General features: G+C 41.6%; 1 protein-coding gene and 1 pseudogene across 1 annotated transcript in view; one reads left to right on the forward strand and one right to left on the reverse strand.

Moving 5' to 3' along the window:
• The window catches only part of LRMDA (leucine rich melanocyte differentiation associated), a 1,143,906-nt gene that overhangs the window by 1,080,259 nt on the left and 37,118 nt on the right, over window positions 1–26,529 (reverse strand). The window lies entirely within an intron of this gene.
• Window positions 11,248–11,401, forward strand: LOC134403206 (U4 spliceosomal RNA; annotated as a pseudogene).

Consider the following 26,529-nt stretch of genomic DNA (forward strand, 5'->3'; position numbering starts at 1 on the left):
CCATAACCCTTTAAAAAAAAAGAATTAGGCTGTCTTCTATAACAATGTACTATAAAGTTTTACTTTTAATATCAAAAAAGACAAATAGAATTAAACAAATATAAATAATTGCAAATGGGAGCAAAATGGAATATAAACACACACAAAAGTCTCTGTACACCTTTCTAAACACAGGTGCAGGCCAAAGTACAATGTTAGACAAGTAACATATGAGCTGTAAACAAATCATGAAGGAATTAAGAGACACCTACAATTAAAAGTAACCCAGTCAAAGTTTAGTTATCGCTCAGAAAGGAAGTCTCCAGCTGTTAAATTTAACCAAAGAACATCTAAACGTCTCTGTACACCTTTCATTAGATTTGACCATTCCCCGCAAACTATGTTCGTGGGTAACTGACTATATTAGAATGTAAGCCTATGCAGCAGGGTCTTGCTATTTACTGTTTTACTCTGTACAGCACCATGTACATTGATGGTGCTATATAAATAAATAAATAAATAAATAAATAAATAAATAAATAATAATAATAGTTGACAACTTATTTAGAAGAAATTAATAGCAGACTAACTTTCCTGAAAGAGACCTTGCTCCCCATTACCAATCTATTCCTGCGCCTACTATGTGCGACCATAGGGGCATTCTGTGAACTTGCATGTGTTGTAAAATACACACCCCATTTCTGCAGAGCAATAAAACCAAATGGCCCCAGCCATGTGAAGACTCCATATGAAATGAGTTTGCACTTTTGAATATGTCCCCGTATAATTTACAAAAAGCAAGAGTTCCATCAGAGACAAGTCAAAATGGACGATGTCAAAAAGTCTGAAGACCACTGTCACCTGAGTGGGTCCTTCCCCAATGCCCATTATAGCAAAAATTAATTGTCACATCAAAATGTGATGACTCCACAACTCTGGAACTTCCTTTCTGCGAGTATGGGCAAGGGGGCCTGTTTGGACCCTGGGGTTGAATCCAGACTTAGTCATGCTTAAAGCAGACCCACTGAAATCAATCGGACTAGTAGTGACTAACTTAAGTTCCATTGATTTCAGTACGCCCAGTCTAAGCATGGCTGTCTGGATTAAAGCCCTGGATGCATAGGTTTTGGAGGCTGCTTTCTTTTGCCAGGTCAACTGATTGCTATTGTGTCTGATGGTTTTATTGCATTACAGTTTTATGATGTTTTCACTTTTGAAGTTAATGTGGTTTTATGGTTATTGGTTTATTGCAAATTGCTGTGGGCATTCCACTGAGTTGTAAAATAATTCCCATGTTACTTACATATAATAATGGGATACTCCCTGCATCCCTTCAACTGCTTATGATACATGCAGTCAGTCATAGGATCATAGAACCTGAAGGAACTCTTAAGATCTCCCACTGTTAGCTTGCCACATACCCATTGGTCCTACCTACAACTATCAATTTATGCAACCCAGAACACGGCATGCCACAAGCAGAGAAGGGGATGGAAGAACCAGTTCATTGTAGTAAAGAACCTGTAGAGCAGAGAACTCCAGACAACTAAAGCCATACAAACTGCAGAGAAAGTCAATGTACTACTTGCTGATTCAAAGTAGTGCTGGCTCTGTAAACTGCCCAACAGGAGACCTGGTGGGAATCTACACTGGTGTTATTCTAACGTTTTCAATGGGTTACTGTGACGCACAGCGTCACGTGACCCTGGGTCTCCAACGTTGTAAATGAGTCGTACTTACAGGTTCTATTTCTTAGTTCCAGCGTGGCTACAGATTCATGCGCCTCGTTCTACTGGTAATTTTCCTCTCCCAACCCAGAGCTGCTGGGTTTGCTCCGCCCGCTTCCTGTTCTCCTTCCTTCGCCCCGTTTGCTATCTTATCTGCTACAGCAGATAAATCACACCAGCCTTATACTGTGCAATCACTGACAATTGCATGCAAAGGACTCAGAAGTTTTCCACCTTAGAATCTGCTTTTATTGTGAAGTACTCCCATGCATCCTGCCTTAAAATTTTAATCAAATTGGGTCATCGGTTGATTTTTTATGATTTTTTTTTACATTTCCTCCCTCTTTGCAAAGGAGCTGAGGAGCACTCAAAGGAGCGCTGTAGCTCCGTGCAGGAAAATTAACAAGGGTCTCTTGGTCCCAGTCCAAAACTCATGACCAGCGGGGCTTAAATGCGGCTGCTGCTAAAACTTTTCAATTTGGTCTCCCATCCAAACCCTGACCAGACCCAACCCTGCTTAGCTTCAGCAAAGTGGCTGGCTCCTATGCACTCAGGCTATTCCCTGGGACCTGCATTGGGAGGGGGTTTGTGTGTGTGCGCTTATGACTATTGCCCTGCACTGCTGGCTAGGAATGAGGCAGGCAGTGGGCAGAGCAAATCCAGCAACTCTGCTACGCTCAGAGGGAGGGAGAACAACGAAAGGATTTAACAAAGTGCCCTGCAGTAACGTTACAGCTAAACGTAAGTAACGCTAGTGTGCCCCGTGATACAGAGAACCGATACAGAGAACCACGTTAGAAAGGGACACTAGCAACGTTATAAGACTAGTGTAGATCCAGCCCTGGGAACCACATGTAATCTACTCTGAACTCTCCAAAGGAACAGCCAGGTATAAGTACAATAAAATAGAATGGGGTTTAATACACCCCCAAGGGGGGGTTTAGCCTTTATTTCCTCAAACAGCACCCCACCCATGGCAAATTGCTTTTGAAATAAAGTGGGATTTTCGTTTGTGTGTGTAAGAGGACATATGAGACACAAAGAAATGTTTAAAGAACAGAAGTTGTAAGTGCCTTGTGTAAATTTATGCAGCTCTTTGAATGCTAACTTGTTTTACCAAGACTTAATGCTTGGGAAATCCCCAGTTTTTCCTCCATTCTACCAGGGGACTTGTGCAAGCCCAGACTCATGAGCTAAAAGGCTCAGGATATTGGTACCATAAATTGTAATTGACTCATGTATCAAGCAACTCAGTACTACTACTTCTGCTTCTAGATATAACCCTCCAAATCATGTCTCATTGTGACTTTCAGACCAGGCATTCTGTCCCTTTGTCATGTTGCTCAGATTGGAATTTTCAACACCTCAGCATGAACTAGCAGCAACACACTACACACACTATAGCACAGAGCAGATCTGCAAGCCACCTTTAGCTCAAACATCCATTTAGGGACCCACTTAATTTCCCCCCCTCCTATATTCGTATGATGGTAGTGCTGCTGTTGCAACCTACCTTGGGTCAGGCTAGGACCCAGTAGGCCTGGGGTGGGCAACCCGCTGCCTCCATGGCTTATCATGGATGCCCAAGGTGCACCCCAAATTCCCATTCCTGAATCAAGGCAGCATGGTTGTACTGGGGAAGAGGGTGCATTTGGATGACTCTCGGGAAGTGCCCTCTTCCCCAGCTCAATCACACCATCGATAGCTCACCAAACAGCACAGAGGCTTTTGCTTCCCCATCCCCTCAGCATCCCATCCAGTGTGTTTTGTGAGGGGGGTGCATGCAACCCAAAATCCAATGCAACATGCAGGCTTTGAGGCTGAAAAGTTGCCCAGCCCTGTAGAAGTGAGTCTTGGCCACCTGCTGAAGGCCAATAGCACTGGGAATATAACAAATGATATACGAACTGCGCCCTTATCTGGGCGGAGATAGCCTAGTAGCTACAGTTATCTATGCTCTGATAACCTCTCGTTTGGATTACTGCAATGCGTTATACGTGGGGCTGCCTTTGAAAACGGTCCAGAAACTTCAACTGGTACAAAACAGGGCAGCACGGTTACTAACAGGGACTGGCCGACGAGACCACATCACGCCAGTCCTTTTCCAGCTTCATTGGCTGCCAGTCCAGGTCCGGGCCTGATTCAAAGTGCTGGTATGAACATTTAAAGCCCTAAACGGCTTGGGGCCAGGCTATCTGAAGGAACGCCTCATCCCATATGTACCTGCCTGGACCCTAAGGTCATCCTCAGGGGTCCTTCTCCGCGAGCCCCTGCCAAAGGAAGTGAGGCAGGTGGCTACCAGGAGGAGCAGGGCCTTCTCTGCTGTGGCACCTCGGCTGTGGAATGAGCTCCCTAAGGAGGTTTGCTTGGCACCTACATTATATGCCTTTAGACGCCAGGTGAAGACCTTTTTATTCTCCCAGCATTTTAACAGTCTATAAATAAATTTTAACTTGGTGTTTTAAATCTGTAATTTTGCATTGCTGCTGTTTTTATCTGGTTGAGCTTTTATATTGTATTTTATATTATGGTTTTATACTGTTGTTTTATACTTTGAATGGTTTTAATTTTTCTGAACCGCTTTTGGGCGGTATAGAAATGCAATAAATAAATAAATAAATAAATTGGAAATAGGTCCCATGGGCACCAGCATTTTTATAGGGCTTGTTTGTAGAAATAAGAGAAAGCATGTAAATGCCATGGTAGATGCACAATCAATTCCCAATGCTGAGGAGGAGACAAAAAGATGATATTCTGCACTCCATCTACTGCACACAGTCACATAACATATAGGTACACATGCCTACATACATGTGGTTGATGAAGGGGATGGGTCAGAAGCACTTTTGTCCTCCTTTCCACCCACTCAAAGAAATACGATCATGTCACCTATCATCCACTGCATCCACAGATACCAGCCTCTTTGTCTCCTCACTTTCCCAACAGTTGGGGCAGCACCAAGAAAGTTTTATGTCCTTGGTCATCCATAGACAAACTGACTCAGTTCAGAATCAGGATATGTAGACAATAGGTCATGAAGTCCCCACTCCTCAGACACTAAAGAGGAATTTTATCACTTTCATATGAAGTGAAGAAATCTTTGCCATCCTCAAAAACTGATCTGTTTACACTAGGAAGTCTTATCATGATTTCTTAACAGATGCAAGCAACTCAAATAAATTCAGTTTCCTTCATTTAATTACAATTACCACTCAACAAAAAAGTTTGATTAAAAGGTTCCAAAATATTGTAGCATCTTTTTTTTTTGAATTTCCTAAATTCTACTTTTAGAAGTAGATCTTAGTTTCTAATTTGTTCTATAAAAGCACGTAGGTGAAATACTATAGAATGAATTATAAAATCACAAATTTGTAAGCCACGCAAATAGAAAGCATTAAGTATTTGTAAGAAATCCAGTATTATTGCTGCAATGTATTTAAATCCTGGCACATGGAGTCTTCTGAAGTCACATGATTTTAAAAGTCACTGACTCTTTTGCATGCGTTTGCTTAGGTTAAGCAGCAAATAAAATTGTGATGACAGATACATCCAGGAACTAGTTAACCCACTAAATCTGGAAACAGAATGAAGGACAGAAGGGAGGAACAGAACAATAAGAGAAACTAGCTGTATAAGATATTCTTTGTTGTTTGCTTGTTAAAGAATCCCTCCGGTACAACTGAAGGGATTATGAATTCACATGTGAATTTATCCCCTATTAAACTTTTAGTAAAAGGGTCAGTTAACAGGAATGATAAAGCTCACACACAGCAGTCACATGTTGGCAGCTCATTTCTCCAACTTTGAGAAACATGGGCAATTGGACACATTCATTTTCCCACCATATTTCAAATGTTGCTCCCCAAGATCAGGAAATTCTTCAATACACGTTCCTAGCTACACAACAGATCAACGTATCAATTTTTTTGATAGTCTGTTTTCGACTTTAGATTTTTCATCTGCATTTTTCAAGGAACAAGAGCGATACTGCAAAACAATGAAGTGATTTCTCTTCTATAGCTTGTGAGCCAATCTTTTACATTTTGCTGCTATGAGTAAGCTACCAATATGTTTTTCTTTCACACAGTGCAATATTTAACCTGAACTGTTAGTAATAAAAATCCCTAAATGAAACTAGAGGCTTCCAGCCAAAGACGGGGCTGGCGATTTCAAATCAATGTGCAATTTTCCCAAGCTCTGCAGATCCTGTTCTTGTACATCTCTATTTTCTGCCCGTTTTCTCTGTACAATTCCTTTTCCCTCTCATGTTTGTCCTTGTGATGTTCTCTTCCTTCCTCCATTGGGCATTTTGAAGTCATCCTCAAGAGCATCCAATCAAAATGTGACTGTCTCAGCACATGTCCTTCAGATACAGAAAAAATGTTTTACCAGAAGTTGGCTAACACTGGTTTTCCTTTCATTTTTCATGAAAAAACTTCATACGCTCTATAGCTTTCAGGCCTAATTAAGCATTTGAATTATTAGGACTGCTGTACATTTTATGGGTAGCTGAATGTGTGAAGCAGCGCCATGGAGAAGCACTAGTTTGAAGTATTGAAAGGAAGGAAAGGAACCTCTCGTGCAAGCACTTGAGTCATTGCTGACTCCTAGAGGGATGCCTGCTTTCGCTGACGTTTTCTTGGCAGACTTTGTAGAGGGGTGGTTTGCCATTGCCTTCCCCAGTCGCAGTTACCTTTCCCCCAGCTAGCTGGGTACTCATTTTACCGACCTCAGAAGGATGGAAGGCTGAGTCGACCTGAGCCAGCTGCCTGAGAACCAGCTTCCGCTGGGATCGAACTCAGGCCTTGGGGAGAGTTTCGGCTGCAGTAACTGCCGCTTACCACTCTGCGCCACATGAGGCTCTATAGGTAATATGGAAGTGTAATATGGAAGTTCTCCCTGTGATGTTAAATCTATCTGCAAGGGCATCGCCCAAACAGTTCTGTTCACCCGCTTCAAGTTTCATTAAAGGATGTCAAATACCTGGATTTCTCTATGCCTAGAAATTGTGCACAAAGTTATACTTTGAAAGGTTTTTTAATGCCCCCTCCCCGCATCATATGTTGCCCATTTTAACCAGTGACCAATCCCTGCCTTGCAACTTTGCCACACCTCCCTGCTCTACAGGCGTGGAATAATTGTCCCCTCTTTTAACATGTTGGAATCTTTACATCTGTTAGCTAGTAATATAGCATTCCTCAGTTGTTGTTGGCCCACATTTGCTTGTGTGGTGACAAGCCTTTCCTGTTTCTCAAGACATCCAACCCTCTCTATGCTGCCATTCAGTCACACTACTTTGATTCTGGTTTCTTGCTGATCTAGTCTCACTTCTCCTTTGGAAAGGCTTGCCAATTGTGAAATGGATAGGTTCAGGCCTTTGGGCCAAATCCATCTCAACTAGGGTCTCAATCCAGCCCTCCAAACTTCCCACGTAACTACATCCTCTTTCCACAAACTACTGGTCACTGGGTCTTTTCTTAATTTTGTAATGTCTTTGTCTGCCACAAAGAATGATTCGAATCACTGCAGTTGCTTTTTCATAGAAGGGGGAGGAGAAAGAGAGTGTCAGCAAGTGTGTGTATAAGCTCGTGTTGATAGAAGCAAACCCTGAACACTTAAGTTATATCAAGGATGCAAGAAATCACATCTTGCGGGTTTTTTAGGGTGATCCCATGGGCGCCCATGTTTTCTTCCCTTTAAATACCATGCATGCCTTGCAAAAGATATGTCCCACAATTTTTCCAGGCCCTAAAAAAAGCAAGCCATTCTTTAAATTATTTATTCCAACATTAGAAAAGAAAACTGTGAACGCTGCACATAATTATAAACATGTCGACAAAATGCAGAATTTGGGTTTTTGACTGCAATATTGGCATTAATGCAAACCCCTAAACTTTCTACCTCTAGAGAGTCTATTATGGCAGAGAATTCCATTTACCTGTCTTCTGTGCACAATAGAGAATGTAAATTTAATAGAACTATTTCAAGAATTGCACATATATATATATATATATATATATATATATATATATATCAAATTATACACATACACCACATTAAAACATTTTTTTTAAAAAAAAGTTTTGTTTAAAGAATACTTTACATCTACACACTTGTGGTGTGTGATAAAAGTACAGTTCGAAATACTTAGAATGAATCCAATATGAATAGATGCTCCAAAACTTAGAAGACTGAAATAGTTGAGCACAGAATAATGGCCCATTATTTACTCTTTAAATAAAAATGAAGTCTAGCTTACTTTGCAACAGGAGAAATGTTTTCAATAAATCAGGGATGGAAAGCCTGTGGCCCTCCAGATATTTATGAACTACTACTCCCATCACCTCTCATCATTGGCCAGGCTAGCCAAGGCTGGTGGGAGCTGGAGGCCAAAAACATCTGAAGGCCACAGGTATGCCATCCTTGAAGGAAACAGAAAAGAGATGTCAACATTGGTGGTCTGAGGGCAAGCAGGCACTAAATCAAGCTGGCAGTAGAGGTGGAATGCAAGCCAGTCAGCAGGAAGCTAAAACAGCTCCATCTGTACCAAAGCCATGAATTACTCAGAGAAGTCAGGCCAGAGCGCAAATCTTTGTAGGAACATTAAGGAACTCAATGTCACCTGACAACTACAAAGCTAAAGCTGTACTATAAGCCTCTAGTTGGGCATTGCTAGGGAGCACACCAGGAGATGTGCCCAAAATCTTCTGAGCTGCCCTGCATTAAGACTCACAGACCAGTAGGGAGTGTAGTTATGAAGGCAACAGCCTTCTGAACTATAGTGGTCACTGCCATCTTCCCTTCCCCAGTGGTACTGTTTTTGTCTCTCCCTGCTTTTTGTCTCCCCAACCCCATTATACATGTCTATAGCATCTAATGTGAAAGCCCAATACAAAGGTATCACAAGCTGAATAGCTAGCAGGAAGCTACATACGCCCTGTAGATAGGAAACCACACACATTACAGTGACACAAAACCCATATAATTTTCATAGAACTTGTTGTCATTGGCCCATTATTTACTCTTGGTAAATCATTCTCATTAGGACACAGAAACTGGATAAAAGTATTATTCTGATGTATCTGCTGCTAAAGGCCTTCAAAAGTCCCCTGGACGACCATTTGTCAGGGATGCTTTAGGGTGGATTCCTGCATTGAGCGGGGGGTTGGACTCGATGGCCTTGTAGGCCCCTTCCAACTCTGCTATTCTGTTATTCTATGATTCTCCCCTGCCCCACCCACAACGTTCCATGCAAGAGTTTTAGAGTTACAGGTAAATTATATCTTTTTACTGTAGGCTACTCTTCACTCATTACGCACCCACTGCTGGGAATTCCATTGCAGCTGCAGTTTAAGCTGGAAGGGTAGGAAAGGCTCTCTGTCAACACTGATAATTTATATAGCATCTGATTTTACTGCCCCAAACTGCAACTTCTGGCTTCTGCAGAAGCTCACTGGCTTCAGCAAAGCAAAGGATTTATTATCCTCCACAAGCTTCCCCATCTGCCTTTATTTATTTAATAAATTTACATATTGCTTACCATATTTAAAAATATTTCTAAATGTTTTATAAAACTATATTAAAATAGAACATTCATAAAAACACTAAAACCAAGTATTTATAGTGCCATAATTAGCAAGCGAACTGGGCAGCACAATCAATCAGGGAGGGCGTGGAGAAAGAGACAGGCCTTTAACTGGCACCTAAAGTGAGCCACAGTTGGCATCCCCTGAGTGCCAGGAGGGAGGGTATTTCATAAGGTGGGTGATACCATAGAGAACACCTACTTCCAGGTTGCCACAAGTGGCCATCTGCAGGTCGCAGTACAAGCAGCAAGGCCTTCTTCGACAATCTTATCGATTGCACAGGTCTATATCAGGGAAGGTGATTTGACAGGTTAAAGGAGGTTTAGGACTATGTGAGGTCACATTCTAGTAACTGCTGGGAGGCTGTGTGCAGAGAGTCCCGTGGTGCTGCTAAGAAGCCTGGAGCTTTCAAAAACGTTTTACCGTTTAGATAAAAACGAAAGGTCCTCAGCACTTCCGCTTATTAAACTAATTTAAGTATGTACAACACCCCGCCACCCCTCCAACCTCAAAAATGCCTCTGAAGTTCTCCCCTCCTGACCAAAGCCACATGGGCTTGGGGATTCTTTCTCTCCCCTCTCCATGTGCAATCACTATTTTTTCTTTTCCTGTTCTTCCCTCCCTTATCCTAGTCTTTCGTTCTCTTTCTTTCGTTTCGAGCAAGTCTTGAGTAATTCTCAAGAAGGGAAATGTGGTGGGTAAGAAAAGTCCTGAACTGTACATGGCTTTAGAGAAGCAGAGAAGACAACCTGTTTTCCTCCTCCTCCTTCTCACCTAACTCTTTGGGGAAAGTGGGTTTCAATGGCTGCAGAGGAAGAAATCTGGGGCTAGACCTAAGGTTTATCCCAGGATTGTCCTGGGGTCATCCTGGTTCATGTAAATGACACACAGGGGATCCAGTGCTCAGGCAGGGGTGAACCCTGGATGATCCCAGGATAAACCTTAGGTCGAGCTGTGGCCACAGTTATTTAGCACTATAATTACACACTTTAATAAAAACAGGAGCAGGGAGAGGAGAGAGGATAATACTCTCACTTACACAATCTTATGTACATAGAAGTTAAGTCCCACTGTGTTTTAGGCAAATTACACGGGCCTGTGCATCTTTTAAGTACCTAGCAATGCCCCTGTTGATGGGGGTAGCAGAATAGAGGCCAGCATCTTTCTGTTCTGGCAAGGTGAGGGAAAGAGAGTTACATTCCTTGGTCTGGGTTAAGACTCCTGGTTGGGTGAAGGGACTGGGAACACTAAACAGAACTTTTATATAACTTTCACTAACTCCCCCATCACCAATATAAATGGTCCCATTTGCGCAGTAAGAGCAACCCTGCCTTTTTACAGAACAACCTGGTAATGAACTCTTGCATCAACTGTGTCTCATGCTGCAAATGCCATCATAGTGGCATCCAATATTTATGAATGACATCCCTTTTCCAAAGATGCCCTCAGCACCCTTTTCACTAGCACATAGACTACTAGTGAATGGCCCCTAAGCATATGGTAAACTCATTAGGAAAACCCCACCACCACACATCAATAATTGCAGATTTCTGATTAGCCAGTACTATTTCACTGTTATTGTTGTTCCAGCTATTCAGTATATGGAAGGAAAGTGGGTTTTTCATCAAAAGCATTCAGGGCCGACAACAAACACCTGTCAGTGGATGGGGCCGGGAATCTTTCCTTTCTTTATTTCTCCTTTCTATGAAGTAAGTGTGCATGAAGCTTTCCGACTATTTTCATCTAATGTTTTGAAGTAGCTTTCAGTTCACATGAAGGCTAACAATTGCAAAAAAGGCAAGAGAGAAATAAAAGAAATTTCATGAAGCAAGAACTAACACATTGAACATTTCCTTAGACCAAGGGTCTCTTTAGTTGGGCAATTCTTCTGTATGTCAGTTACAGAAACTGACAATATTTTAAAGGTGTGCATTATAGCAAATTGTGTATTACAAATCAGGGATGGCAGTATCGTAACCAATGAGGTTAATCTGAGGTGTAATTATTGCTAATTGAAAGCTTTTCCCAGTCTCATACTCCGGGGTGGGGGGTGGGCATTCTAACTTCCATTTAGACCCAGGAGTTGGAACTTTTGAAACCCCAATTTGTCATGTTCTTTAATAAAAGGTAGCATCAACTATCAGTAAGAGTTTCACAAATGCACAGTTACAAGATGGGGGATACTTGGCTCAAGAAGGATCTACTACAAACAAGAAGGATCCTGGAATTGTTGTAGATCGCAAGCTGAATATGAGCCAACAGTGCGATATGGCTGCAAGAAAGGCAAATGCTATTTTGGGCTGCATTAATAGAAGTATAGCTTCCAAATCATGTGAGGTACTGGTTCCTCTCTATTCGGCCCTGGTTAGGCCTCATCTAGAGTACTGTGCCCAGTTCTGGGCTCCACAATTCAAGAAGGAGGCAGACAAGCCGGAGCGTGTTCAGAGGAGGGCAACCAGGATGATCAGGGGTCTGGAAACAAAGTCCTATGAGGAAAGACTGAAAGAATTGGGTACATTTTGCCTTGAGAAGAGAAGACTGAGGAGAGACATGATAGCACTCTTCAAATACTTAAAAGGTTTTCACACAGTGGAGGGCCAGGATCTCTTCTCGATCCTCCCAGAGTGCAGGACACGGACACAGGACACGGGCTCAAGTTAAAGGAAGCCAGATTCCAGCTGGACATCAGGAAAAACTTCCTGACTGTTAGAGCAGTATGACAATGGAATCAGCTACCTAGGGAGGTTGTGGGCTCTCCCACACTAGAGGCCTTCAAGAGGCAGCTGGACAACCATCTGTCAGGGATGCTTTAGGGTGGATTCCTGCATTGAGCAGGGGGTTGGACTCGATGGCCTTGTAGGCCCCTTCCAACTCTGCTAGTCTATGATTCTATGATTCTATGTAGAGTACACATACACTTAGATAACAATGAGATCAACAACACAGGGGGGGAATGAAGAATGAGTTTGCTTCCTTAGCATATAAAATTTTAAGAATTATAAACTGTACCATCATTGAAAATACATATTAAAGGGCAGTATGTAAAAAAAAATCAACATCCATATTGTATATGATGCATAAAACTATTCAACCAGCTAACAGCTGCACAATGTCCTCTGCTAATAATCAGAAGGCATTGTGCAGCTATTCCATCCTTCCTTCCTTACCAAATTTTCCAAGGTAAGAAAAAAGAGAGAGAGAGAGAGAGAGGAGAATCGGTGGGAAAACACAGAAAGATTACAAGTGGATGCTGATCTCATCTGGAGCCCCTTGTAAAATTCCATGATAGACTCAGGGTGATTGCACATTAAAAGCCTCATCTGGAAGCACCCAAAAATTAAAATGCCTAAACAAAATTAAAAGGTTTAACCTGACAATGCCAGGCAGACCTCCTTTAAGAGGACAATCCAAAGCCAGGGCACCACCACAGAGAATGCCCTCTCTTTTGTAGGTGCATAATGTACCTCTGATATACATGGAACACTGGGAAAGGCCTCCACTAACACTCTTAAGGCACAGGCAGGTTGGTACTGAAGGATTACTCTGTCTCTCTCTCTCTCTCTCTCTCTCTCTCTCTCTCTCTCTCACACACACACACACACACACACACACACAGAGTGAGAGAGCAGTCCTCTGCCTTTCCAGAACGTACACGAGCTAGCAGCATGATAAAAACATGAAATGCACAAAAACCTATTTTCAGTGGGGGAGCCAGAATTCAAATAGGCAGGCTTGTAGCACTATGGAGATTAATGAATATATTGTGGCATAAGCTTTTGTGGCCTAGAATCCTGTTCATCAGATGCACGAAATCATCCAATTACTTTCCCCCATTTACAAGTGAAACTATGAGGATTTTTTAAAACTACATTTTGATTAGAATTTGGTAGCACTAAGGGCCAGTTAAAGTTGTGTAGGGGCCTTCATCTAGCCACGGGCTGGCAGTCAACCATCCCTGCAATAGACATTTTGGAACATTAACATTTCCTAATGGAAGTCCTATTATTCGTGTTTCGCAAGCGGTATAACTGAAATATTCTAGTAAAAAAAGCAGGGTCAATTAAGTTTATTATAGGTGTAAGTTTATTATAGGTGCAGCACTCTGAGCAATACCCATTGAGCATTACCTAGATAGATAAAAAAATAAAAAATTGAGTGTACTTTTTTTTAAAAAAAAATATTTCATTGAGAAATGCTATTTTACCCACATTCCAGAGGCATAGCCCTGCTAGATTATTGCAGTAAAACAAGGAGTCCTGTGACACCTTAAAGGCTAACAAATTTATTGTGGCATAATATGGAAGGCTTTGAGGTGCTACAAGACTCCTTACTTTGTCCAGTAATGATGAGCCTTTGCTTCTGTACACCCCCCCAATCCTATGCAGATTCACTTAGAAGCGAGAACCTCTTTGTTCAATGGGGTTTGCTTCCAAATAAGAGTACATATAATTTCAGCCCTAGCCTTCAAATAAGTGATATTACTTTGTATTGTGTGCATGTGTTCACAGCAAGCCATAGAGCAAGCTGTCTTTTAAGCAGACCAATTTCTGCAGTGCAAAGAAACACGTAGGCTGCACAGCCAAAAGTTCAAAGATACTAAAAGGCTCCAGTTAGTTACAAACCAAAATATGCAAGTAACATGATTTCCACCCTGACATAAACCCCTACCACTCCCCTAGTGGGCATGCTGGAGCATGTTCAGATCAGGGGTCTGGAAACAAAGCCCTATGAAGAGAGACTGAAAGAACTGGGCATGTTTAGCCTGGAGAAGAGAAGGCTGAGGGGAGACATGAGAGCACTCTTCAAATACTTAAAAGGTTGTCACACAGAGGAGGGCCAGGATCTCTTCTCGATCCTCCCAGAGTGCAGGACACGGAATAATGGACTCAAGTTAAAGGAAGCCAGATTCCAGCTGGACATCAGGAAAAACTCCCTGACTGTTAGAGCAGTACAACAATGGAATCAGTTACCTAGGGAGGTTGTGGGCTCTCCCACACTAGAGGCATTCAAGAGGCAGCTGGACAACCACCTGTCAGAGATGCTTTAGGGTGGATTCCTGCATTGAGCAGGGGGTTGGACTCGATGGCCTTGTAGGCCCTTCCAACTCTGCTATTCTATGATTCTATGCACATTAGTTCAAGCAAACTCAACATGCCTAGCAATTGTCCTTGCATGCACATAAGTGGTAAGGGAGGAAGAGATTTCTATTATGGTCTATGGGAATCCATCCACACACAAGCACTGGGCCAAAGTGACTGGATCGAGCCTGATGTCTCCTAGGCAGGTTATCGTAACAGTTGTTCAGTGTAGGCAAATTCCCCACTGACATTACTCTGGTATTGGCATCTAAAGCTGGCATGGAGACAAATGTCTTGCATCAGCTGTACTGAAATTGTGTAACATGCCTAGAAACTTATTCTCAAGTGAATTCCAGTTATCGTTCAACACAAAGCCACATTCAGGTCTCATTACATTTAGAAATGCATTCCAAATTTATTTCAGTTTCAAAAATGAATCAGAAGTGTGAATATATGTGCAGTATTCGAAGAAGACGAAAAAGGTATTTTGTTTTGTTTTTAAAGAAAGATGGATCAAGATGAAAGCAACCCTGCAATTACACAAGTGCCAAGAATCTTTGCTTTCTAGATTAGGAAAAAGCACTGTGGCTTTTCCATAAAGGACTTGTTCCCCCCACCACCACCACGTCCTCCCTCTCACACAGCCAAGGCATACCTTTTCACTGATACAATTACACTTGAGTAGTTCTGAACTCCCAGTTCAGACTAATCTGTCTAATGATGGAATGCACCTTTCAAGTTTCCATTTGACAGAAATCCATCGTTCATCGTTTGACAGTGCATATGCTTTTTGCTGACAGAGCTCTATTACTGAAAAAAGCTCAGTAAGTAACACTGATCAGAAACAACTATATATTGTAGATGGCCAGCAAGAGATGTACTGATTTTTAAATGAAGAAAGTAGCTGTAAAGAGAGACAGCTGCTTAATTATTTAAATACAATTTCTCCTACCAAAACTGTCTACAGTGTGATTACTGGTGTAGATTTATGGAATTATCACTTAAATCCTCTATATAAGAGACAAATACATATTCTCTTATTAGACCCAGTGTGGTACAGCGGACAGCGTCAAATTTGGACAGGAATCACCTAGGCTCAAATCCCAATTTCGCTAGGAAACTCACAAGTTGCCTGTTTCTCAGCTGCATCTCCCTCACAGGCTTGCTGAAAGGCTAAAATGGAATAAATTACCACGTGCACTAAACTGAGCTCCTTAGCAGAAGAGGTAGGAAATACAAATGTGGTAAAACAAAGAGGTAGATCTGTAAAAACAACTGAAATATTGCAAGAATGCTGTCAGGGTTTAGAATATAGATGGATGCATATTTTTAATGCTAATATATGCCAAATGTAAGCTATGGAACCCAAATTAGAACTCCACTCACTTACAGTACAATTCCTTTTACAGCGACTTCACTAAGGTACTAGCTGAAACTGAGAACTGAAGTATCTATTGGCAAATGCAGAGCCTTCAAGAAATTTAGCCAAACCTCTGGCCTTTGTTACAACTTCAAAGAACTTCACCTTTTACTATATGACCTTACGGATAGATTGTTACCTTTCAGCCAGTTTAAGGAATAAACTATAATGTTTTTAGTGAAACAAATGAAAAATGTAGTTGAAAACACACCTTGAAAAGGAAAGAAATCCTCTTAAGAAACAGCATATTATCACTTATTATAAATAAGTCTCTTGGGAAATGACAGTTTGCATCAACAGGACTTGAAGCTAAAGTAAAACATGCTCAGACTAGTAATCGACAAGGCATTCTGAAGAAGCGGCTATTAAAAAATCACTCTGCTAGCAACAATACTTCTTTGGGGGGTGGGGGGAAACAGCAGAGTTTAGGAAAGGCTTGATAGGGGTTAATTTGTATACATTTGTGGGAAACGATAAAGTAGAATATGCTTTCACAACCTAGAAGCCTAGGGATGTCCTTCAGTCACAGGATTGCTTCCAGATGGAAGAACAAGCACGCACAGCACATAGTTAAATTATGGAACTCACTGCCACAAGATGTAGTGATGGCCACCAATCTGGATGGCTTCAAAAGGGGGTTGGATAAATTCCTGAAGGCAAAGGCTATCAATGGCTACTAGCCCTGATGATTGTGTGCTATCTCCAGTATTCGAGGCAGTAAGCCTGTGTGCACCAGTTGCTGGGGAACATGGGTGTGAGGGTGCTGTTACACCATGTCCTGCTTGTTCATCTCTGGCCGATGGCTGTTCGGCCACTGTGTGAACAGAGTACTGGACTAGATGGACCCTTGGTCTGATCCAGCATCAGGGCGCTTCTTATGTTCTTACATACAAGTATAGCAACAGAAATTTCAAGTACAGTCAAGCAAAATGAGGGTTTCCCACCACCATCAACAACGTCATATACTTATTCAATAGTACAATTTATTATCCATAGAATAACAAGGAGTCAGCTTTCTATACAAACTGGGGTTAAATTCAAATATCTGCAATGTGAACAGTGCTGTAGTGGTAAATTTTGAAGTGTGACAGCCCCCATAGCCACACCCCAGAGGAGAGTCCAAATCTGCAGGCAGCTGTGTTGATCCATAGTCACACACCAGTTCTAGCAGTTTTCATCCCCACCAGGAGTAGGTCTTTTATTTATTTATTTATTTATTTATTTATTTATTACATTTCTATACCGCCCAATAGCCGAAGCTCTCTGGGCGGTTCACAAAAATTAAAACCATCATAAAACAACCAACAAGTTAAAAAACACAAATACAAAATACAATATAAAAAGCACAACCAGGATAAAACCACGCAGCAAAATTGATATAAGGTTAAAATACAGAGTTAAAACAGTATAATTTAAGTTAAAATTAAGTGTTAAAATACTGAGTGAATAAAAAGGTCTTCAGCTGGCGACGAAAGGAGTACAGTGTAGGTGCCAGGCAGACCTCTCTGGGGAGCTCATTCCACAACCGGGGTGCCACAGCGGAGAAAGCCCTCCTCCTAGCTTTTCCAAAGCTAATGGGTCCTAATTGCCCATTCAAGACCAGGATACTCCAAAAATATTTTGCATCACTACAGGAAACAATATATTGTTGAGTTAAAGCTCAGAGGGAACAGGAAAATCTAAAGAGGTGGGGGTAAGGGGCAGCAGGTGACTTCAGCATCCTCGCTAATAAAAAACACATGCCAGGGCTCCAGTACATCACTGACGGTAAAGCATCCTACAGTAAAGTCTGATCTCTGTTCAGGGTTTTCCTAACCCTCTACCTACTGCCCCCCTCCCCCGGTTGTACTTCCCTTTCCCCTCCCAGCCCTCCAGGTCAACCTTTTCCTTGAGACCTTCAAGTCAATCCCCACTGCCCTGCCTAGTCTCTCAAGCTTACTCCAAGGAACCTTTCCTTCTGCCTTACAATGTGTGCTAGCTTTCTGGAGAGCAGCAATGCTCTGGCCTCCAGCTGCTCCACCCTCTTCCTTGTTTTTTTTTGGAGGGGGGAGAATGCCCTGGGCTCATGCAGGACCCAGAGGCATTCTGGGCAAGGGAAAGAAGGAGGGCGGGGCAACTGGAAGCTGAGATGCTGCTGCTTTAAAGCCACCTAATGTTTTGTGTGTGTGTGTGTTAAGAAAAAGTAATTGGAAGGGGCAGGGAGCCTTGGCGTGAAGGGGTACTGTGATTCCCTTGGGCACTGTACTGCTAACCCCGGACACTATTACAAGGCATTATCCCCCTTCTGTTCTCTTCAGAGAGCTCCATTCAAACCATCTCTTCTGACATTTTGCTGATCCCACCCCAGCTACACGGCACGGTTTTCCTTTCAAGGCAGCTTTTGCAAATACAAGGAGAGATGGATCACTTCAGCAGTGCACTGACACAACAGCTCTCACGGCTCTCTTAATGGCCACTGGCTTCTACGCATCCCTGCCGGAGAGACAGAGAATATACCGACAACCTGTTGAGAGCCTTGCCTTGGTTCTTGACTGCGTAAATGCAGACGGATGTCCCAGCGGCTGCTACCTAGGACTAGCGGCCACCACATCAAGCTGTGTGCCTAGCTCTCCAAATTCCTTCTCCTTCAAAGGGCCAATAGTCATGAAGTACTGAAAGCCAGAACCACAGGTCCACTCGCACATGGTGTTGCCCCGTCACTGTCATTATGAAACACTGGCATTTCACAGGCAGCCTGTGGCAGTACTTGGGTGGCTACATACATGACTTGTATAATTTTCCCACTTGGATGCTTTGTTGGAGACAGTTGCTACTCACCACAGTTGAATTAGAACATACAAGCTTTTGTTAGTGTTTGTGCATAGATTAAAATTTTGCATTCTTTACCCCAAGGAAAGTCATTTTCACCCTGGAGTCACTGCTGTTTTATATTAGCGGCAGGCTACAGTTACCCCTCAGGACACCATCACTTGCCACTAGTAAATTACTAGCTGTCACTTTGTTGAGACAGAGTTGCACCATACCTTGAGGTGTAAACTGCAATTACTTCTTGGTAGAACAACAAGAGGTAAATCACTATGTGTACTCAGGCCCTGGAATTGCTCATTTAACTGAAGGAACTTATTGGAGGTAAGGGAATATCTTCTTCGGACTGTTCATCACACAAAGCAACATGTGGAGCATTGAGATCAAGTAAAACCACTCACACCGAATCCAAGCTCTCAAGATTGATAATTCCTCACAGCTGCAATACACTGTGGAAAAAATATCATTTCACTCTTAGCCCACATTACACAGCAGAGTTCAGCATCTGCTTGGAAGTAAAGGGCTGCTTGTTCTCTTTAGCAACTCACCCCAGAGGTGGTCAAGCATCATGTGGAATTCATGGTGCAGGGCACAAGGAAGTATCATAATTTGGAAAGGAAGCCTGCCCTACTACAAGAGCATGACAGTATAACAGTAAGTGAATGCAGGCTTCCTTTAAGAAACTGGAATAGGATTAATACCACTGCAACTGCCTCCTAAATAACCAGTGACTGCATAGAAATACTTTGTGGAGCAGAGAGTAAGCATAACCTGAAATCTTTCATTTTAAAGTCTTTCATAGTAAAAAATTCTAGGAGGGCATCCGTGGTAGACCTCCTATGAATTAACTGTGATTAACTATCATACTCAAGAGTCAGGCATACACAATAACAAGGCTTAACAATATAACATTGTACAGTAAGCTGCCTAGGGATGGACAAGAACTTTGTTTCTGTTCACAAATCATACAAAGATGTATCATTCATAATTCTAAACACCAATGTGAACAGCTGAACTTTTTTCAAGAAAAGTTCACAAATTCCAGAATTTGTGATCATGTTCGGAATTATTATTATTTTAAATGCGCACTGTGAAATGTATTTATTTATTTATTTATTACATTTTTATACTGCCCAATAGCTGAAGCTCTCTGGGCGGTTCACAAAAATGCACATTTCCCCTTTTAAAAAATATGCAGAGAAATGCACACTTTCTCCATTTGAAATGCATTTGAACAAGCTGAAAAACAGGTCGAAAACAGAAACAGGAGTGGGCTGAAACGAGCTTCGAAGTGATTTTCGGCGAATCTAAATAAGCTTGAAAATAGCTGGTTCTCTCACCCTTAAAGCTGCCTTGAGAATTTTATGGAAAGGTGGGATTTGAATATTAAATAAATAAATATGCATACATGTACATACATACATACAGCTAATCTTTACCTTTGAATCAATGTTTTATAGCTTATATCAACTAGGACTAGAGATGGAGGAAGTGGAGTTTCCAGGATTCCAACCACAGGAATTACATGCAGAGCATTTTTTTCCTTCCTCTGTGCTATCACAGAAACAATATAGCATAATTTTCTCCCTGCTGGATGGCATGTCTAGTTTGTTACCATAACGAAACTACACATCAAAGGCAGGATACATAATTAGAGAAAAGGAATAATAATTACTTCTAACATGACAAGGCTGACCACAGTAGAAGGGAGCTCTGTCAAAGTCAATTACTCTTTTAAAATTAGGGGCTAGGCAATTATTCCAATGCACTCCTCATGAATTATACTGTTCATTAATGACGGCATGTAAGCAATGCTTCATCTATGTGTTGCTCAGACTGGATAGAGGTGTTTAACGTTGCAGCATTGTTCCACATGATTTTTTAAAAATGCTTGACACACATTCTAACAGCTGAAAGGAACATGTTGCAAATCAAAGACAGGGCCGTTTTCTACAAGAAGCCTTAAAGGACTGACCCCAACATTACGTTTTCAGCGCAGCACATCAATTTCATTTAATTACTTTTTTATGTACTTAAATTGCTTTTATAGGATTTTTATGTCCAGAGCCTAAAACTTTGAACTGGAAGCACCAACCAAAATAAAAATTAATAAGCCTCCATAGAGGCTGGTAGAACATTCTGTCATGAGAACACTTCCTGCCTCCTCTAAAACCCAAGCTAACTCTGTTGCTAGCCTAAAGGTATAGTAATGCCTGGGGCAAAGAGATCACAGGCACTTGTCTATCAGACCCTTATATCCAGCACTAAGGAAACATATAAAATACTAGTTTCTACTCTTAACACATCAAACTGATTGCTGCGGGATTTTTTTTTAATTATATATTTCTAACTTCCATAACCTCAAACCTACGCTATTTAGCAAATGTATAAAATGTATTTCACCTAACGTAGTACACTAGGAATAGGGTGGGGCAGTGGCTTTCGAAACCTTTCCACCTTCAAGGAACCCTTCCCACATTAATATCTATGAATTAGGGTGACCCTATGAAAAGGAGGACAGGGCTCCTGTATCTTTAACAGTTGCCTAGAAAAGGGAATTTCAGCAGGTGTCATTTGTAAATATGGAGAACCTGGTGAAATTCCCTCTTCATCACAACAGTTAAAGTTGCAGGAGCTATACTAGAGTGACCAGGTTTAAAAGAGGGCAGGGCACCTGCAGCTTTAACTGTGGTGACGAAAAGGGAATTTCACCAGGTTCCCCATATATACAAATGACACCTGCTGAAATTTCCTTTTCAATACAACTGTCAAAGATACAGGAGCCCTGTTCTCCTTTTCATACGGTCACCCTAAGTAAATGCATGTGCACCATTAAACAACAGCACATTGCATATGATTCTGGGGAGTGTCCCAGGAGCCCATTCAACCAGTGTGAGATGATGCCTAAGCAGCCTATGCGGCAGGGTCTTGCTATTTACTGTTTTACTCTGTACAGCACCATGTACATCGATGGTGCTATATAAATAAATAATAATAATAATAACTTGATTCCCCTAGGGTTGACAGCATGGTGCCCATGGGCACCACAGCACACGTGCACACACACAGTTACCCTACTGGTTCTTGCCCAGCTACCTGCCCCATTTTTTAATTAAAAAGAAGCACATCTGAAAAAAGCTCCAGAAGGCCTGCTCAGCCATCACTGCCTATTCCAATAAATTAATGCTGCTGAACATAGTAGAGTTGCAGCTATTCCACAGTTAGTACAATCAGATCAGTCTGATATCAGTCTCCAATGCTTGCAATCTGTGGGTTGGACCCAGCTCTCTTTACCAATACCATGAGGCAATAGGTAGTATTGCAATGAATAGGGACTTCGTTCCAGTTGCCATTAAGATTTTGAGTTCTTCCTCCTTCTAATGTTTCAAAATGGATTAGGACTTCGCTTTTCCAAAATGCTTTTGTCGGTGGACCTTATAATTAAATCTCATCTTTCTGGTGTAGAAATTTGCTTGTTTGGTCATTTCTGGAGATAAGGTGGGCACTTCATTTAATTTTTATGATTTTAAATTAGTTTCCTAAGTTGCATTAAGCCTGAGAAATACAGGCTAAGAGCCACTTTCCATATTGTCCTTAATACTGCTTGGAGGCATTTTCCTTCCCACTCATAGAAGTCCTGTATTTGCAAATGTGTGCAAGCCAGTTGTTCACCTATGACACATGTAGATAGAGCAGATTTGATCATTTTTGACACTCCAAAACCTATAGTTGAAACAGGTATAGTTTTTACTGAGGTGGTCAACCAATGCATGAACTACACTGCTTCAGAATGGGAAGAAAGGTGCTCACTTGATCTCCCACCCTTTGAGGTTCTCCCCTGTGTGCCCTCACCTGAGAAACAGCAGAGAGAGCCTTTTCAGTGGTAGCTCCCCAACTCTGGAGCACCCTCTTCCCCAGGGAAGCAAACTGGCACCTCTGTTGCCAGGGGAAGATGTCTTTTATTTCCCCCTGCTATTTTAGTGTTTTTAGCAAGTTGTGGCCAGACTAAAACATAGGAAACTGGCATAGGATAGAATAAGCCTAGAAAACCTAGGAAGCAATTTTGACTGGGTGGCTTTCCGAAGCACTCACTACCCAGAAGTATATGAACCACCCATTTGCTCTAGCACATTAAGAAATGGAGAACAACAGAACAGTAAAAAAATACTTTCCTGCCTGGTGTTCCAGAGTCTACCATGTTCGTTGCAAGTGAGGAGCTGCAGCAATCCAGGTGGTGGCTGGGTCCTCTTTCCCTCCAAGTAATCACTCAGCCAAACTAGAATAGTTTCAGAGGACAGCTGGGTTTCAAAGTGGAGCTTTTAAAGCACCACAGGGGCAGGATTTCAGTTTGTCCTTCTGCCATTTAGCAGAGACAGCTCCACTTGGGTTATCCTGCCCCTGATGTCTTCTTTCTGCAAGAGGTTTGCCCAGCTTGTGGTTGTAGCCTTGAGAAATGGATGATCAACTCGCTGCATTTTCCCTGAGGAGTGATCCGTTTCACAGTCTAGCAATTCTTCTGGCCTACTTCTACCAGTAGCTCTGTGATTTCAGCCAACTGGCTGGACACCATCAGGCCCCCAGCACCCCCTTTGCTCTCCACAATTGGTTAAGATGTGAGAAAGTTTAGGTTTTCCTCAGGCAGATCACTCTCTAGGTAGCTGAGCCACATGCCAAATAACCCTACTACAGTTTCCTAAAGTCAAGATTACTTACTGCCCCCTAACCCAACTCCCATGATTTTCTTGTATTCCCTATTGGTATGAAATTAGAGCCCTCTTGAGGCAGGACTGAACGCAGCAACAGTGCTTCTTCATCTAGGTTAGTTTTGTCCCTCAAAGGCTTAAATGAGTGCCCACCCCAAAAAGTAGTAAAGTACACATATAGGTTTGCCACCACAGTTGGCCTTAGGCAGATTATTTTTGTTTGATGTAATTGTTTAGACCAACTCTTCACAATTAAGAGATCATAAAGAAATATTACTATTTACAGTTCAATAAATCTGATTAAATAAAATAAAAAATTCAGATAATGTACTCTCTCTCTCTCTCTCTCGTACACCCACCCACCAACCATACTTTTCTGCCTGGCCACAAAGAGAGACACTCTACAACTTTTTTCTCTTGTTTTTCCTTTACAGCTTTCCTGTTCTATTGTACAGCAACCACACATTTTTTTAAAGATCTTCAGAGCAAATCTAATCTTTCAACACTTGTTGTGAAATAACAATCCCTCTAGTAAAGAAGTGGGATTAACAAGACATATAAGAGTTCTACTTTTCCTGAGAGAGTTAAATTACTCACAAAATGTTGTTGGGTGGGAGAGGAAAGAAGACTCAAATTGTGTTCACTGCATTTAGGAACTAGCTTCAACTTCAAATTTAGTAATTTCAAACTGCACAGGAAAAAATATTAATGGCAACATAGTTCTTGTCTTTTAAAAAAAAGGATGCTTCCATATGAAAACAAGAGTTGATGTCAGCAATGTAAGTCCACAAAGGGAATTTCAGCTATGAAACAGATCAACGCCATAGCCACAGTCATAGCCAGTGACAGGGGGCGGAGCTTGGCAGCCATGAAGCTGGTAAGAGTTTCTTAGAGTTCTCACCGGCCATGCCGGAAAAGTCAATTATCTCTTTTAAAAGGGCATAAATCTTAAATGAGTATGTTGGAAAAAGACTATGAATACTAACTATTTGTGTTGTTGACATTTGCGAAGCTGGAAATGAGATAAGAAGTGTTGAAATCGGTCTCGCTGTGGGACAGCGTCTCACGCATTGGAAAGTGAAAGTAACTGTCTGTGTGCCGGGACTGTGAAAGCTGTTTGTTATAGAGATTACACAGCGAATGTTGATTTATGGTGAATCTCACTCTTTACTGGAGAAGAATAAGTTTGTTAATAAAAGCACCCGGGCAGTATTGATAGACTGTGTCGACTACTGAGAGATGGGGGGGGGGGGGAGTGGACTGCAGCATTTGGAGCACTTGCAGCATTTGGAGGGGAGACGACTGTTTGATACTGTCGGGACTGTGTTTATGGTTGTTTCGATCTCCCCCAGTGAATGCTGTCTTGATATATGGTGAAATTCCCCCCCCCCCCAGAGAAGAAAGGAGAGAAGAAAAAGTTATTAAGTGTTGAAAAGCACAGAGAGATAAAAATAGCCTGGGCAAGAAGGGGAGCCGGGATTTAAGAAGGAGATTTATGCCCTATGTCGAATATAAAAAGAAAGTTTAAAAAGGAAATTGCAAAAGTTAAATGGTCAAGGAAACGACCCAGTAACCATAACCTCCCCCATTTGGAAAAATTGGCTTCGGAAGAAGAGCAGGGAGATACAGACACAGCAGCAGAACCTACTAAAATGGCGGAAGGTGGAAAATCAACTGGCAGCCAGCCAGCCACCTTAGCTGAGATTAAGAGTGTTATTGCAGAAAACAACGTAATCATTTTTAAAAAAATGGACCAGCAAACGGAAAAATTGGATAAGCGGATGGTTGTGTTGGCTGATAATATAGCACAGAACGTTAAGAGTATAAAGGATTTGGAGGCAGGAGCAGACTTGATCGAGAAGAGACAGGAGGCTTTTGAAAAATCGTCTAATGTGCAATTCCAGGACCACGAATTAAGGCTGATAGCCTTAGAAGATCAAAATCGTCGTTCATCACTTCGTATAAAGCATTTAATTCAAGTACAAGGAGAAAATTTGCGAGATATAATTCTGCAGTGGTTTAAAGAGATGATGCCTGATTTGGAAATAGCAGATTCTGATCCGGACCGTGTCCACAGAGTGGGGGGGCAAAATTATAAAGGAGCTACCAGAGATATTTTGGTGAAATTTGGCAATTATTATAAAAAAGAGCAAGTTATGAAGAAACTGAGATCCATGGCCCTGCTACAGTATAAAGGCAAATCAGTGCAAATTTATAATGATCTTTGTCAGCACACATTGAATTGGAGACGCAGTGTCAAATGAATAACTGAAATATTAGTGAAAAAAACATTAGATATGTTTGGGGTTATCCTGTTTTTTTAAGATTTACATATGGTAGGGGAGAGCACAGAGTAACTTCTTTGGATCAGGGTAAGGAGTTGATGAAGAGCTTGGGTCTGTATGAGGAAGCAAGTGTGATTGAAACAGGAGGGGGGGAGATGAAGCTGGGGCATCTGGGGTGTAATAGAATTGTTAACTGTATTATGAGATAATTGTAGATTGAAATGTTAAACATAGAGACCTTGCCGGCCAGGCGCAGCACTGCCTCCCCCCTCCCCCTAAAGTAGATGGCTGGAGTGTTAGACTTACGGGGAATTGGGGGTGGGAAGAGGGGTGGGGGGGAAGGGGGATGGTATGGGTTAGAGTAAGGGGATTGAGGGTTTTGTTATGGTGTTTGTGTTTTTATGTATGTGAATTTGAGTTACAGAGCACAAGGGATCGGAAGAGACATCAAAAGGGTGAATATGGATAAAAAAATAAAAGTATCAACACTCAATGTTAAAGGTTTGGGGGCAGTCGTGAAAAGGAGGAGAATAGAACAAATGTTTAATAAGGAAGGATCTGACATTATCATGATGCAAGAAACACATCAAGGGTTCGAGAATGCAAATATGATAAGGACAAAGTGGTTAGCTTATTATGAAAAGTCATTGGGGACTTCAAAAAAAATGGAGTGGCCACTTTGATTTCAAAAAAAAGTGGATTTATATTAGAAACCACAAAAAAGGATGATAGTGGTAGATATCTTATGATAAAAGGTAAAATTGAAGGAAAGGTATATACATTAATTAATGTTTATGCCCCAAATGAGAGACATAGAGAGTTTTTTATAAAATTATTTAAAGAAATAGAAGAATTCAAGGAGGGGTATGTTATCTTAGCTGGGGACTTTAATATGGTTATGGATAATAGATGGGACAGGTCAAACCCCACTAATGTTGAAAAGAGG

This window comes from Elgaria multicarinata, chromosome 8 (assembly GCF_023053635.1).
Source record: "Elgaria multicarinata webbii isolate HBS135686 ecotype San Diego chromosome 8, rElgMul1.1.pri, whole genome shotgun sequence".
Classification (NCBI taxonomy): Eukaryota; Metazoa; Chordata; class Lepidosauria; order Squamata; family Anguidae; genus Elgaria; species Elgaria multicarinata.